Source organism: Carassius gibelio, chromosome B4 (assembly GCF_023724105.1).
Source record: "Carassius gibelio isolate Cgi1373 ecotype wild population from Czech Republic chromosome B4, carGib1.2-hapl.c, whole genome shotgun sequence".
Classification (NCBI taxonomy): domain Eukaryota; kingdom Metazoa; phylum Chordata; class Actinopteri; order Cypriniformes; family Cyprinidae; genus Carassius; species Carassius gibelio.
The window spans coordinates 18,527,226-18,544,543 of record NC_068399.1 but is presented as its reverse complement, the minus strand read 5'-3'; the positions used below and the strand labels follow the sequence as shown (position 1 = coordinate 18,544,543).

At 36.3% G+C, this 17,318-nt stretch overlaps 1 long non-coding RNA gene across 2 annotated transcripts in view; it reads left to right on the top strand.

Annotated features, from left to right (window-relative positions):
* The first annotated feature begins 500 nt into the window (after positions 1-500).
* The window catches only part of LOC127956481 (uncharacterized), a 60,587-nt gene continuing 43,769 nt past the window's right edge, over positions 501-17,318 (top strand). For both annotated transcript variants that reach the window (XR_008153570.1, XR_008153569.1), the window contains exons 1-2: positions 501-661; positions 3,554-3,627. This is a non-coding gene — a long non-coding RNA (uncharacterized LOC127956481). The remainder of the gene's footprint in view (positions 662-3,553; positions 3,628-17,318) is intronic.

Genomic DNA, 17,318 nt, shown 5'->3' with positions numbered 1-17,318 from the left:
ATATCCAGCTGAATAATTTATCAGGCGGTAGGGCGAGTGATTCAGAAAGCACTTGATTGTCTGCATGCTGGGGGTCTGGGGAGGTATTGAACCAGGAAAGATGATTTAGAAAATGTATTGGATGGAACGGTGGCAGTACGGAGATGATTGAGCAGAAAGATGACAATGTTAATGACTGGAGAATCTTCCTGATTCAACCTTGCTGCTTTCCAATGTAATAAAGCAGACATTTTTCATATACTCTGCATTTCTTTGATGAACATTCTTTGATTAAAACATTAATATTGAGAAATATTATTACAAATTAAAAATACTCCAGTCTTCTTGGTAACTTGATTTGGTATTGTCACAGTGTCTGTTCTGTGTTTTCCTGGGTGTCCACTAGTGGTCTCACTTCCCCATAGTCACCCCACTGCAGGCACTACATTTCCCACAAAGCCTTGTCCCTTCATCACTGTTAACTGCACACCTGTTAATTGCACCCAGCTGTCTCCACTTTCATCGTTTTTCATGGAGTCCTTGTTTTTCTTCACCTGGCTTTCTTGTGGTTTTTCATGGTTCTTGTTTTTGGACTGCTTTCCTTGTTATTTGACCTCTAGGCTGTTTTTGGATTTAAAACACTGCAATTGGATCTCTCGTTTCCTGTGTGCATTCATTACAGGTATTCAAGAGACATTTCTTATCAATGTTGAAAACCGTTGTGGTGCTTATTATATTGGAAACTATGATATTTTTTTTCAGAATTCTTTCATAAATTAAAAGTGAAATAAAAAAACACATTAATTTGAAATCGAAATCTGTTGCATCAATGCAAGTGTTTAAACTGTCACTTTATCTGTCAATCAATCAAAAAATGACACCAAAACTTAAAACTTGAACTTAAAAACCAAATAGATGAATGGATATTTTTCTTCTTTTGCAAAGTAGGTAAGATAATTTTCTTTACTTATGGTAAAGAAATATTTATGTATGTGACTCTGGACCACAAAACCAGTCATAAGGGTCATTATGTCATTTATTGAATAAATAAGCTTTCTGTTGATGCATATGGTTTGATAGGAAATTACAGTGTTTGGCCGAGATACAACTATTTGAAAATCTGGAATCTGAGGGTGTTAAAAAAAAAAAAAGTATTGGGGAAAAAAAAATCTACTTTAAAAGTTGTCCAAATAAAGTTCTTAGCAATGCATATTACTAATCAAAGTTTTGATATTTATGTTTGGAAATTTACAAAATATCTTCATGGAACATGATCTTTTAATATCCTAATGATTTGTGGTATAAAATAAATCTATAATTTGAACAAAAAAGTTGGCTACTGCTACAAATATATCCGTGCTACTTAAGACTGGTTTTGTGGTCCAGGGTCACATGTGCTTTTACCTCATTTATATAGCCAAACCGATTATTAATCTGAAAACCAAAACCCCCAAATTCTGGTCTGAATGCTACAGTTGAATGTTAAAGTTGAACTTGTAAAAGGCTGAACTTCAAGTGCTACATTTTTACCCTATTAGTTCCTACTCTTATATGGCATCATTTTCACTGACAACACAGTTTTGACAAAAATATTATTAGGATTAAGTCACTTTAAATATTCAGAGATTTAATGCAGAAGTTGAAAGCCATGAGCGTGATGCCATCAGGGGTAATCAGCAGAATCCATTAAACTGTAGCTGTAGTGAGAGAGAAATTTAGCCTCACCTCCTCCTTCCTGCTGCCGCCGCCTCCTCCCTCCTTACTGCCCGCTTGTCTGATTGTTTTTACATTCCTGCATTATGTAAATATGTGCATTGTGATTCTCTGGGGAGCATCTGAGCATTAGCAAGGGCAATCTGGGCCTTTGCTAGAAATGCTAGATAACATATGTCCACTTGTCACGCAAACACAAACACACAAACAAATGGACATTAATACACTCATGACCAGGCCCCATCTGCAATCGCGCACCATTTGCGGATACCCCCAGGTGTCATTTACAAATGACAAACTTATGGCTGTGAATAGACATTATTAATGGAGCCCAAAGTGGAGATACAAGGAGGTGCTTAGCCCTGAACCCTTGGTGAATATGAATAACAATGGGTGAGGGATCATTACCTCGGCCTGGAGGGAACACTTAATCAGGTTTCGCGTAATGAAGGCTGTTGGCGTAAATCGGGCACATGCATAATGTGACGTGTGCTCAGCATTGCACTAGCCTCACTGCCAATGCCATGTTAGCAGAGGTGTAATTGAGTCAACTAAATCTGAAGAACGGAAAAAGTACATCCTTTAACAGTATTCCCCCCCCCCCCCACATTGTCATCAGCTTAATATTCACACGTTTGATGAAAACAAATGCTTTTTAAATTCACTGGCATGAAACGACATTGATTTATCCAAATTATGCTAATATCAGCGAGGATGCCACAGATTCCTTTTTTAATATCTAATAGCTTTTAGTTTGTCAAAACCACCCTTGACAAGTACTGTGGACAAAAGCAATTAAGTCACTGTCAAAATGAATGAATTCTAGCCACTTTCTTTGCAGCAAATTGATGGCCTGGAAAAAGAAAATAAATTATGAGCATTAGTGCTTACTATTACATTAGTACTTACTATTGCAGAGGAAGGTGGTTATTATAATTTAGGGGGAGGGACATTCTTTACCTAGAGCAGTGCTTTTCAACCAGGGACCCAGGGCCCACTTGTGGGTCTCATGGTGACTAAAAACTATTTAATGTGTTATTTTAGTGACATTGAGATATTATTGTAATTTTTTATTAATATTTGAATTTATTTTTGTTTTCCGTCTTTATTTTAATTTTAAACACTTCTAAAAATGTTTTGGGTTTAATATGGAAAGTTTTAAATTAAATTTTAAACCTACAATTGGATTAGTCCATATCTGGCATAAAATTGGGTTGAAACAACCCGCCATTTTTTAGATTGAAGTTTTAATATTTTTATTGTTTTTTTTTTCTTTTCTCATTTTTATTCTATTTTATTTTTATTTTAATTGTTTTAATTATTTTAGTTCAAGTTAATACGAAATAAAAATTAGAAATGTTGCCCTGGCGGCTAGCTGAAATAAGTTTTGTATTAAAGGTTATTTAATATTAACTATACATCTTTGTAAATCAATAGTCATTTAAAAAGATTTAACTTTAATCTAAAATATAAACTTCAAAATATAAAATGTAATCAAATTATTGAAATTTAATAATAATTTAAAACAAAGTGTTGCTTTTGATTTAAGAATGTTGAGTTCTTGAAACCAGTGAACTGCAGTTAATTAAATATATTAATAGTCCCAGTTTCTGCTAATTATTTTTTAATTTATTTTTTAATGTAATTATTTTTGATTATTGTCTTGGACAAGTTGGAGCCCTCTGTCTCAAAAAAGATTGAGAAACACTGCTCTGAATGTTTTAACTGGATAAAACAATATTATGTTTCTATTTATAAGTGTGTGTGTGTATATATATATATATATATATATATATGACACACACACACTACATTAATCAAAAAATGTCTTTGGTTTCTCTTTTTTTGTGTTGTTGTTTAGGGGAAAACTCCGAAGTTGTTTCAGCTGGACACTTTCAAGATGATGGTTGATACAAAATGCAGAAGACATCAAAAGTAAGTTAAAATTTGTTTAGTCAAGTTGAGAAAATGCTGTTAGATGCTGGACATGAATAAATATGATGCAGATCAACACAAATCCTTTTTTAATTCTCCGGAGTCAGTGTGGAAGACGACTCAAAGCTGATGCGTTTACGCAGCTGTTCTGACTAATGAAGTGCAGCGGTGAACAGCGTCTCACTCTCATGTCCATTTGATGTCGGCACGTCTTTCCTTTTGTACAGAGGGAACAACAGCGGGGGCCTCGATCAGCCAAACCCTGTTTAATCTAAATTAAAACTCGCTAATCTCGTTATTATGCTGACCCCTTTGCGAAACACACTTCCACAAGGCCCCCTCATCCCCGTCACCCAAACATTTTCATCCGACTGAGACAAAAGGATATGGCGGGGAATTAGATGACAGTGTGGCAGTCTGAAGTTGGAATATTGATTTCAACAGGCTTGTTTTGATCACGAAGGCTTTTGAGCGATTAGGGGTTTCACTTTTTGTCCCTTTTGATTGTTTGTAGTAAGTTGCGTGATAAAACATCTTGGGTCTGTTCGAAAATAAGGGGTGAGTTTTCACTGTTAATGCCGATTTGGGATCAGCCAGTTTGGGTCACATTGCTCAAGGTTAGGATTTGGGAATGGAATAAGCTGTGTATGGAGCCGTGAGGATGAACGCGTGACCTCCTCCTAATCCTGCGATGTGTCCTGCATAAGACTTTTCAGAGGACAGGCCAGACCCCGTACTGGAGATTGAGAAAGTTCCATTTCCATATGCATGAGATGAGCTGTTGTTATTTTAATGAAGGGCATCCTCCCTCGAGCAAATAAAAAAAACTGAACTGATGCTAGACATGCCTCTGTGATCAGCTTTAATGGTCTATCTTTGTAAAGAGATGTGGCAGAAAGAAACGCATTAGGGTGATGCCTGTGTGTGTCTCAGAAAGACTCATTTGAATCATTGCAGTGATGATCCTAGACAAATGAAAAGTGAAAAACAAAGCAGAAAACTCCCGCATTTATAATGTTTCTGCAAATGTCCTTTTAAATGCACTTTTTTTTGTCCTGCTGTCTTTTGAGGAATGAACCTGCAGAATTTGACACAAACATCCCCTGCTCAGAGAAAGGTGATGTGCACAGGCATACAATTATTTTGCTATACATTTTTGCATTTATATAGTTACCTTAGATCATGGTAAGTAATTGGTACTATTTTCTTTATGAAATTTGTAAAAAAAATTGTTAGGTAGGTCTGATAATATAATATAATTAAGTGATAATTTAATATAATGTAAAATATAATTAAATGATAATTTTATAAAAAGTTCAGATTTGTATTAAGTAAAAATAAATGACAAGCTGTTAATTAGAATGTATCATTGCAATGTGGTTTATAGTATACTTAATACAGTGGCTGTCCTCAAGGGTTTTCATACTAATTTAATATTTTATCCTCATAATAACCTGTTAACATTCTTGGATATATATTTATGAGTATTTAATAGTGAGGACTGCTCACTATCATACGGTCATATGATGTTGCTAAAAGTAACATTATTTGGTGTAATGCAATGTGTCTATGTGATTTAAGGTAAAAAAAAACAAAAAAAACATTATTTTCGACGTATTGTACATTATTATTTCTCCTCTATGCCCCACCTTTCTGAAACGCATCTCTGGCGAGTGGGGTGGGGCCGAGGGACGTGGGAACAAGGAGGGAGGCCGGCGGAATGATTGGGAAATCAGCAACACCTGCGCCCCACCGCAGTCCCACGTAGGAGATGGAAGGATATAAAACTGGAGCGAAGACAGTGAAGGACGAGAGAGGACCAGGCCTGGGCTTTTAGTTGTGTTTTGGTTTTTATTTGAGCTCACCAGTCGTCCGTGAGGGGCTGGTGCGCTGTTTTGTGTTTATTTTGGATTATTAAAGTTTCTGTTTGATTGTCCGCCGGTTCCCGCCTCCTCCTTCCCGTAGTTATGGAGTTTATATTATTACAACATCCATTTTTAAAAAGCTCATCGTCCTGAAAAGCGAGTTGTGTTCTGATTGGCCAGCTATCCAGTGCACTGTGATTTGCTGAATATCTCAAGAGTGTCACAGAAATGTTCTGCCCCTTACCATACTGTGAAGCTTGTGTCCCGGTGCGACAAGACAAAACCATTAAACCCATTACAAATGAGGCATTTGTTGCATCCAGTGGGGACATAATTATTGATTACAATGACTTATACTTTTTTTTTAATGCGTTGCATTGTGTATTGCACTGCGCAAACATAAAACCATGCCTGCATTTCTGGTCGGAGAAACAAGGTCTACTATACACTGCTTTAAACTCATGTTTGTCTCATAAGTCGCAAATTCTTTGAATATGAAAACATACTTACAGACTGAGAGTCAGAACAGACAGCATTGTAGGCTACTCTCCTAGGTTCAGGAAACAGTCCTCCGTAAAATGCATTGCACACATCTGAATATTTGGGATAAACTGTTCTGGAACAGTGTTGTACTGTAAATACAACTTAATCACGGATTTCTAGTTGTGTCCTCTTTTGGAATGCCAAACGAAGTAGTTTTGCTTTTGCAGCGAAACACACAGCATCTCCATGACATGGTGGCCTTCTTTCTTTGCGTGAACATTTGGGTGGTGTTATGCAAATCTTCCCACACAGTGACATAGATGTGGTGGTGTGCTTAAACGAGGCGTTTTAGGAGGGCATGGATGAGCCTTAACTTTTTAAATCGAGACTTGGGTTTGAGACTTTAGTCTTTGCAACTTTAGGGATCTTCTCCATTCACAAACAGCTTGTAACACTCCAAAGAGAAAGGAAAACTTACAAATCATGTCATATGACCCCATTAGCACATAAAAACTAATGTAATTGATTCTACAAGTTCATGCTGGGTTTCTGAGCTCTTAGGGGTGTTATTCCTCAGTAGTCATTTTTTCTCAAAGTCAAGAGTGAAAAGATGGAATGTCGTCTCCTTTTGTATTTGTATTATAATAACTTACCTAATGATAATGCAGCAGCAAAAGTGATATGAATCATAAGTAATGAAAGAACAGGGACCTTGTAGAGATGAGAAATGCATTCAAACAAGACTGAAGAAGTAGTAGTAGAGGCATCCAAAAGCCTAGGTGAGATGGAGAAATAAAGGGACTATGGACAAACCTTTTAAACATCTTTTAATTATATTAGTTTTGAATTGTGTTATTATGTTGACTTAGTTGTACATCTATATTAGTAAAAATTTGTCTACAAAGGTCTATGTCTGAAAGTTGTTGGTTTCTACTGTAAGTTTTCAAAGTTTAAACTATTAATTTGTCACCAAAATGTCATATTGAGTAGTTGCTGATGAAGCCCTGAACCTTTCTAAAGATGGAAAGATGGAAACTATATGATTATTTAATTTGGCTCTCAGAATAGCATTCTCTATCTGTAGGTCTGGAAACATTTTAGATAAAGGTCACTTTTTTATAAATAGGACAATGAAAAAAAGACTTTCATAGTGTTTTTTTTTTTTTTTTTTTTTTTTTTTTTTTTTTAAGTGCAAGACTAATTTGCGTAGAAGAATATAAAGTCATACTCATACCTGTGTTGAGTATTGTATTGCAGTCTAATTTGTCATGTATGTGTGTGTGTGTGCATGTGTGTTTTGATTCTTGAGTTACCAAATATTAATGAAAGGATAGTTGAACCTGAACATTATGGAAAATGGCTCATCAAACAATATCTTAACAAAAATTTTAAAATGCAAAATGATTTCTTTGAGTGTGAAATTTAGGGTTTAGTGAGAAAAAAAAATCATTAGTTCAGTATAAAAACTATAGACGTCAATAGAAAGCCCTCACGATAGAAAACCAAACGTCTCTCTCTCTCTCTCTCTGTGTGTGTTTATGAGAAGCAGTGAAAGAATGAGTGCCACCTTTGACTTGCTCCTCTTCCAGCCTCAGATCACTCACTGTCAAGATTTTCAAATTCAATTTATCTATAGATATATCAGAAACTCATTTGGAGGTGATTTTCTCCCTCTCCACACTGGCTGGCTCCGGCTCCAGTCATATACACCTCTCCCGTAGGCGGCCGTAAGCCTGATCCTGAGCTGTACTATTTGATTTAATTTGAAGGGCCATCTGTAATCCCCCACGGTACTCTCTGAATCCCTGGGCCTCTCTGCTCTGCTGTGCTGCGAGTGTTATTGTGCTTGCTGCAGTGCAGGGCTCCTTTGTCATTTAGAGCTCACACCGCTGAAAAACCAGCAGCACTCGGAGAAAGTTTGAAAGAGTTTTCAGCTGCTGTTTATCTGCAGGACTCATTCAAATATGTGGGAGTATTTCTCTGTCACGTCGTGAATAATTCATTATATTATATCGCACAACAACACATATTACACATGCACAGAATTGTATGAATTATGATTCAACAGGGACACAGAATCTTTTTTTTCTTTCTTTTTTTTTATTATATTTGGATATTCTGACTTTTAGTCCTGTAATGATTCTTTGGTTTTGTTTCAGGACCAAGTTTTGATATTTGATATCAAGTGGAGACCCTACATGGTATTGAAAATGTTTTAGTGTACAAAAGTAGCCTAACAGATGTCTAATATTAAAATGTATTTAAATGATCATGACTGAATATTCTCTACATGATTGTTAAAACGGAATCCAAATCATGTATTTAAAATTGTAATGGTATTTCAAAATATTACAGGTTTTTTATTAAATATAGCCTTATTATGTCAAAAACATAAAAATCTTGCTGAGCCCCAAAACTTAGCATTTTGTTATTTGCATTTACCATTGTTTTTTTCCTGTTACCCATGCCATGACTCTCAAAACAAGTTACAGCTCACCAGTTGAGAACCACTGTTTAATATTAAATATGAATCTGTTTTATGTTGTTTCATTACATCAATGTGTCTGTTAGATCCCTCTAGTGGCTGATCCTAATATTGCTTCCATTCTTCTCTTGAGGTTTTCAATTGGGTGCAGTGAGGGGTCGTGAACACCGGGCAGAGATAAGCACCTGGAGAGCTTTTATATTTTCTTTTTAAAGTGTCCAGTCAAGAGGAGAGCAATTCGGCTGCACAGAGGCCCTACATTCTGTCTCCTCATTTCTCTGCAGTCCTTTTTTCTCTGAACTAAATATGTTTAGAGTGATACACCCACAGCCAATCAAATGAGCTGTAAATACCATGCGACCAATGATGTTAATGGATTCAAACAAAATGGAATGCATTAAAGAAGTAATGCTAATTGAAGAGTTGAAAAACTGAGGATGATGAAATCTTCATCCTTAGTCTCAGTCGGTGTGGATGGTAAGGGTAATAACCCTTTCTGTGCAGAGGCAGTGAGTCAGCAGTAATTACAAGTGCTGCTTTGACTCCCCTGACCCTGAAGTTCTTGTCTTGCGTCTATAAATAACAACAGTGATGGGTCAGCAGCATCACCCACATGAGCACCATCACAGCATAGCAAATGAGATCCCATGAGCTGTATGTAGTGTACATTTAATGATACAGAATCTGCAACCATAGGTTTGTCTGTGTGTGTGTGTGTGTGCGCGTTTGTGCATGCGTATGCATCTCACATGTGACCCCAGAAAGGGCTGAATGTTTTATTAATACGTGTTTGAATTTGTAATTCATAAAGTGTAAATGGGTTATCGGTTGGCCCATAAGTGTCAGTGTCAGGGCTGTAACAGAGAACTGCTGTCTACACTGTAACTCCTTCTCCAATCGATCCACACGATCCACATGCAGTAATAAAAGGATGGACCTCAGGATCTGCTGCAAAAGCAGTTGAGGTGTCAAGTGGGCTGGAGAAAGAGGGGAATTGATAACTTATGGGCGCCTTCACCGTTTCCCGCCTACTTGTTAATTGTGTTCTGTGTTTTCTGTTTGTAACCTTTTTTTTTATGTTCCAAAATGTTTACAATCTCACACCCTTGCCTCACCCACATAACAGCATGAAGCTGGTTCTTCATGGAACATGATGTTTACTTAATATCCTAATGAATTTTGGCATAAAAGAAAAATCGATAATTTTGACCCACACAATGCATTTTTTTTTTTTTTGGCTATTGCTACAAATACACCCCAGGGACTGGTTTTGTGGTCCAGGGTCACATAGGATAATATGGTATTGTGTGTTTGTGCGTTTATATCATTGTAATCATTTTGAACAAATCAGCTGGGGTGTATTGTGACCATGATGAATAGTAATTCAATTATGATCTATTGTGACAACATGCTTTATTTGTTATTTAAAGGCCCTCAGACGTATTATGAATTCATGCTTGGTGTAATGGTGAATTTCAGATCACTGTCACTGTCTCACATGTATCACTGTGTTTCCGGTAATTATTGTTTTATTGACAAGGCTCTTGTGTTTACGGAGTGAAGTTTGTCGCACTGAAGCCTCAAGGACATGGATGGATTTTAGTCCATTTAAGTCATTAATATGTATTGGAAATTATTTTCTTCTTTGTGGTGAATTCTAACAGCTTTGAAGGCCACTGAAGTGTTGAGGAAGGTTAGAGTGCTTCGTCATGTTCATTCTCTAGCACAAAGGTGCTCAGTATTAGACTTTCTGCCCTGATTCACAGGGCCTGGATCATCTCAGTCTGTCTGTGGGCTTTTTTTTTTTTTCTCTGTCTGCTTTTTGGCTGGCGGGTGGTAGAGACCCTTATTGCACTGCCCTGACAAGAAGTAGGGAAGAAAAATCATTTCCAATTCGAACAACAAACAGTTTGTGCCCGAGAGATATTTTGGAGGAATTATTGTTTTGGAAGAATATAAACTTTGCAATTAGTTTTAATGTCGGTGTATAACTTTAATTCACTTAAGTTTTAATCAAACCTCTTTTTGTAAATCTCATTAGTAACTCTAATATAAATTTTGAGTAAGTGCCTTTTGTGAAGTCTTCTCTCTCTTTCTCTTGGTGTTCATTTATTGTTGTTGAAGAGAAGCTGTGAGTTTTTTTCCTGATGGAGTGTGATATAGAGATTGCTTGGGGCGTAGTTGATTTTAATAACTCTGTAGATCCTTTCTAAAGCTGTTTATTAAACAGCACAATCGCAAACAGAGAAGACAACCTCCGTGCATTCATTATTTCCTGAATGAATGAAAAGTGAAAGCTATATATGGACACCAGTCAGGAAAATGCTGATGTTATATTTCTTATATATTCTTCACATAGATAAATGATCACAATGTAATCCTACATTTGTGAAAATGACATTTTCATATTTCTTTGAGAGTGCACCGAAAACATGATTCACCTTTTAATATACAGAGGAACGGGACCTTAAACATAGATTTCCCATGATGCTCTTGCTGATTGTTTTTTTTAAAGAACACATTTATTTAAGCGTTACATTACTGGCTAGCATAGATTTTAGAGCATAGAGAGTAGATTAAATTTTTTTTGGACAGTTTAATCTAATAAAATCCATCAGTCAAAGTTATAGAACAAATATAATTTGCTTTTAAATAACATTTTATGCCATCAGAACATTAGAGTTAATTTTATGAGAATAGTATCAAAGATTGGGCTTATTAGATTTAGAGTTAATACATTTCAAAGAACACAAATTTCCCTATTTTAAAGAAATGTCTGTACAATTGGTAGCAATGTCATTATTTTAAAGTATGTTGGTTACTATTAAATGAGTCTTATTATTGGATTGAAAAGTGCATGTGCATAAGCCTATGAGCCTATAAGATGTCCCAATGCTTTTTCAACAAATTGAACACCTGGTTAAGCTTAAAAAAGGTTTTGCAATGTATGTTTGGTGCAAATGTATAAACTCACCTCATAGTATTCCTCATAGGGTGTTCTAAAATACAAATGTCACATTTTCAGAGGATGTTGGTTACTATTAATTGATAAATGTTCGGATCATTACTCTTAAATTGAAGAGAGAAAGCCATAGTTCATATAAGTAAGCCTAATATGTGCTGAAAAGCTTGGCAATGATGGTGCAACTCAATGTATTGTATTGTGAGTGTTTAGTTAATGAGACGTATGGTTTTGCACTGTAAATTGGGGCAACTGTTGTAAATTCACCACATCATATTTTAAAAGCAGAAAAAAGTAAGTGCATCTCAGAAAGTATGTGAAAGAGAGAAAGTGTACATGGAGGAAAGAAAGAGAGCAATGATCTTCGGCCTGCATCTCTTTAGAAATAAGAGGCAAACATTTAAATGGATATGTCAGTTTGAAGATGGATAGGACTCTGTTAATGCATTTTCTCTCACACGGCGAGGAATTAACTCTTCGCCGACTCTCCCGCCCCAGATTGAGGCTGTGTAATGAACCTTAAACAGAAAGTGCAGAATGTGTTTATCTTTCTTTTCGCCATTCCACCGCCAAAAATAAGAAAAAAAGGGAAGGAGAGCTTGAGAAAAATGCCTTGATACAGCTGTGACTGATTGGAAATGCAGCACTCAAAGCCCATTTGAGCCACACAACAGAAACTCTTCCTTTAACTCATTTCTGTGAGCTGGGAGAAAAAGTGAGGTGTGGAAATGAGTGTTCTGAAGATGCATGGAGGGAGCTTGTGAAGGATATCTAACAATTGGAGAATGTGTGTGTGTGTTGGTTTGTGGTATATGTTCCAGTCTCCACAGGAGCTCTGGAAGTAAATCAAATCGGTGTGTGTGTCAGTGCAGACAGATCTTAGTACCATGCATGGATGTGAGTAGTTTTGAAATGCATGGCTTCTCCACACAGGCCACCGGTCATGTCTCATTTCCGGATGAAAGCGAAGAAACCCCCACCCCGCTGTTCTTGTCCTTCCCTTAAAAAGCAGGATGCTGAGGCTTCCCATCAGAGCAAGGATGCCCCGCTCCTCTTCATCTGCGTATGAGGGAGGGGGTCTCTCTTCTGTGTCCCCCCATCAAGCTGCCCCCAGCTGGGCCTTTGTCCCGTTCCAGCATCTTTTCTCCAGTGCTGTCGATTCAAACGTCTCTCATGATGCTTTGGAGGACTGTGAACTGTTTACAGCAGGGAAAAGCACAGTCTACTGGAATGTATGTGTGAAAACAAATGTGCATGTCTTTAGACTGTTACCTCAATCCAGACTAGGCTGGCCAAAGGACTTCTGTGGTGACATGTGGAATATTCATCGTACTAAGCTACTAATGTGGTAAATGTGAGATGTTGTATCTTTTATTAAAGTGAAAGCATTTGTGTTTTGCATTTAACCTATCCAAGTGCACACACACAGTAGTGAATAGGTCACCGTGATTTTACCAAGTAAGACGTGGTTCCTGGTTCAACATCTTTTGATGATCCTGGATCAACATTGTTGTACAAAAATCTAGACTTAATCCAATCCCTACCCCTAACCCTACCCATATTTGATTACTAAAATCAGTGGGAAATGATAGCTGATTAACAAGGGAGTAGAAGCACCTAACTCTGATTGTAAGCCTAAAACAGTTATTTTCTGAAAAGTTATATCTCAATTCTGATTGGTTGATTGGAATGTTGTTCCAGGATTAACAAGGATGTTGATCCAGGAACATGTTGTACTTGTTGAAATCACGCTCATCGTAGTGAACACACACACAACCCGAGCAGTGGGCATCCAATGCTGCAGCGCCCCGGGGATCAGTTGGGGGTTCGGTGCCTTGCTCAAGGGTCTCACCTCAGTCGTGGTACTGAAGGTGGAGAGAGCGCTGGTTATTCATTCCCCTCTCCCATAATTCCTGCCGGATCTGAGACTCCAATCCACTACCTTCGAGTTAAAAGTCTGACTCTCTATCCATTTGAACATGACTGCCCACTTGAAGGGTACTTCAGCTGATTAATGCTTTTAAAATCATAACTTATGTTATAAAGATTTAACAAAGTAAAAATAGTAGAGCAGTCACAAGGCTACAATTAATCAATTTAATTTCATGATTTGTTATAGTATTTAAATTAGATAAATCATATATTTTTAAAAGTATATTTATATATCTATTTTATATTTATCTTTTTTTTTCATTTTCAATTATTAATGTGCCATTGTCATACAATATTCTGTAAAAAAAAAAGAAAGGAAAAAAAAAAAAGTGCCAGAAATCCACAGTGAAAAGAAAATTACATATTGGTGCCTGCATATTTTATAGCTTATAACTTTAAATATGTACCTTAATATATACTATAATATAAATATGTACTACAAAATATACACTAATAACTACTACATCTATGCAGGTGATACAAAGGCACATGATGAATTAGATTTCATTGTAAGTGGTTTGTCAATAAGACATGAACAATACTTGTATTTACAGGGCCATACACAAGACAAAACACTGTTAGGGTAACACACTTTTAAATAAATATAAATATAAAATATAGCACTGATGGCAAGTATTGACTATCGAACTAATGGCAAATACTGGGAATTGATGCTAAGTAAAAACTAAGTATACTGATGGGTTATACCAACCTACATCATATATAATAAAGTAACTTACAATTAACTGATTACTAGGTTTTTCTTGTAGTATTTTTTGCATCTATAGATAGATAGGTAGATAGTATATTTTATATTTTGCATTGTTTTATTCATGTACGTACAGCAGTCACAAAATACTGTTTTCATGGCTGGTAAGACATATTTATGGATGGCAATTTTGCTGAATGCACCTGCCATGTCAAAAGTTAATTGCGGACCTTGCACATTCCCATACTCCTTTTCTGCACTCCAGGCACTTAAGCCTGCCCTTATAGACAGCTTTGATTGATATTGGTGCTAATTATTGCTTCTCTTGCAAACATCCTCCACAGTTTCTCTGCATGGTTCGTCCATCCATTAAAGTTCTGTAGTGTGCATATTGAATATTTCTTTTTGAGTAACAAGATAACTCTTCATCTGTCACTGACCAGCTCTGCTCAAACGGGTCATTTGACCTTGCTAAAAAGAACATTATTTTGTGCATTTGGTGTATTGCAATGCATTTATGCAGTTTAAGATTCAAAAAACTTTATTTTATCATTATCATTATTCTTTCTTTGCGTATACATTTGGGTGGTGTTATGCAAAGCTTCCCACACAGTGACGTAGACATGGGTGCATGTTCAAACGAGGCATTTTAGGAGGGCTTGAACGAGTCTTAACTTTTATAAAGAATATCTCTTTGGGTTTGAGACTTCAGTCTTTGCAACATTAGGGTTCTTATCTATGCACGAAACAGCTTGTAACACTCCAAAGAGAAAGGAAAACTTGAAATGGCGTTATATGACCCTTTTAATGAATGGCTTTGGCTATTATCACAAATAATGCTTTTACCCTCTATCGCATTTAGCATGATCAACCTTATTGATGCTTGCAGCAAATGTGCATTTGATGAAATTTCTGTCATTTACTCACTCTCAAATCATCCCATTCCATCTATATTCCATTCCATCTATATCATTCTATTGCACACTCAATGCTGGAATGTGTAACCATGTATGTGTAAACATGAATTAAGTTAATTAGGTTAATTTTGATTTCATGTTAACTTTAAAATGGACAGTGAATGATAGTGATGACCGCCATTAACACTATTAACTCTTTGTAGCTCTGATGATCTGACAGGAATGATATTTCTTATAACAGAGTCTTGCAATTCATTCCTTTAAATATTACAGCCTCCAGTGAGAAAAATGTGAAATCTCCCCCCCTCCCTGTTATTTTCCCTGCAAGCTGTCCTGAAGTTAATCTCTGTGGGTAATGACCAGAATTTGATTTGTCCCTGAGGAAATTTATTAATTTAATCCTTATCTCTTGCTTGTAATAGATCTGTGCTCTGATTGCTTTTGGCAGCATTTGAGCAGAATAGATGTTATTCACATTGTGTTTCTGAGCATCTGCCTGGGAAAATAGTCCCGTACGCTGAGATGAGAAAATTTGTCCTAGGTCCTGTAAATTTAATTGATACTTCCTTTCTCAATGAACTATGATAATAAAATGACAAGAAAGTTAATAAATATTTGGTATTCAGCAACAATTTATTTGCTGTAGTTATTACAAATGCAATGCCATTATGTGTTATAAAATTACATATTATATTATATTACATATTATTATATCATATTACAATAAAAAAAGAAAATCAAACAAAAAACATACATTTTTAGCAAGGTATTCTAGGATTAGAATTTAAATAGTGGCAGCATTGAAATATATCAGCTTGGTGATTTCCATGGTATTACTTTTGAGTCACTGTGTAAGATGATTTTTTCAGTATTAAAGAAGGAGTTTGAGAGGTGTTATGTGCTTGATCCTGCACTTCAGATTACATTGAAAAAGAGCCAACTTAACTATACTTTCATATTGGTGACCTTCGCCGCTTGTATGTTTCTTAATTCTAATCTGCGCCAAACATCATATTGAGTTTTGGACCAAGGAAGGGTCTTCCTTTTTATATTATTGTGATGATTTCTCTGGTCCACTGAATGTGAGACCCAGAAAAAGAAAGCTGATAACTCTCTTCACAGGCCTCACATTTCTTTATCAGCGATCTGTCGACATGCCATGCACTCTCCGACTCGGAATGTCATTTTTATTACCAGCTTTCCACAATATTGGACTTTAAACAGCTTACTCTCACCTTCTCCCTCACGATAGACACCAGTGCATATAGCACATGAAGACCCCGGCCAATATCAAAGCTTAGATAAAAGACTGTTTGTGATTAAAGTAGGAAGGGGTACGGATGGAACGTGATGGATTCGATACAAATAGGCTCCTCTGGCTGTAATGCATATCACAGCCTGGTGTGGCTTGAGCTCAGAAGATTGCTTTTCCCTTCTCCCTGCTGTTACAACCCACCCCAAAGTGACCGGCACTCTGTCACTTTCTCAAAAGGATTGGTCAAGATTACAGCATTACGCGCCGTAGAACCGAAAGGCCCCGGGGTGAATTTAATTGGCAAGAACAGGAGTCGGCAGCTATTTTCTTGGAGAAATAGTCATCTGACGTACAATGTGATGTAGCATTTAATATTATATATTTATATAGATAGCCTAAAGGACATCTATAACTTCCATTTCATTTTCTTGCATCTTATCTCTTCACCTCTGGCAGCATTTTCCATTTTTTCCTGCAAGTTTTATTTTATTTTGATATATATATATTTATATATTTACATGCCATTATAATTTTTCTTGCTATTATTATTGCTATTTCTCTTTGTAGCAGAAAACAACAAAAAGAGATATGAATAGAGTTATGAAGAGGTGGAGAGTACAAAATGTCAAAAGTACTTTGTACAGAGAGTACTAAAAAAAGAACAAAAGATGTTTTTTTTTTCAGCTGTTTTCTCTGTTTTTAGACTTGCTGTTATTAATATTATGCGAACAGGCATACAAATTTAGTCTCTTTGTTTAAAGCAATTCATATCAAAATGTATCACAAATGAACAATTTTATCGTGACAATCTCTTTTCTCCATTCAATTGCTCTTCTGGATATGCCTTAAGAGGCACTACAATAATCAGAGTGACGATTGGTTTATAAATCACAAGTCCAGAAGTAATTGGCTGAAGTGAGTATAATTTGATTGCTAATTGGTCCATGCGGCAGAATGTAATAATGAACAGCCTAATTATCTGACAGTTTCGATGTGGTGCCATAATCCAGTGTCTGGCAGAACCAGTATTTATAAACCGTTTAATACTTCCATTCTCATGATTCTGAGTAGCATTAAAAAAGC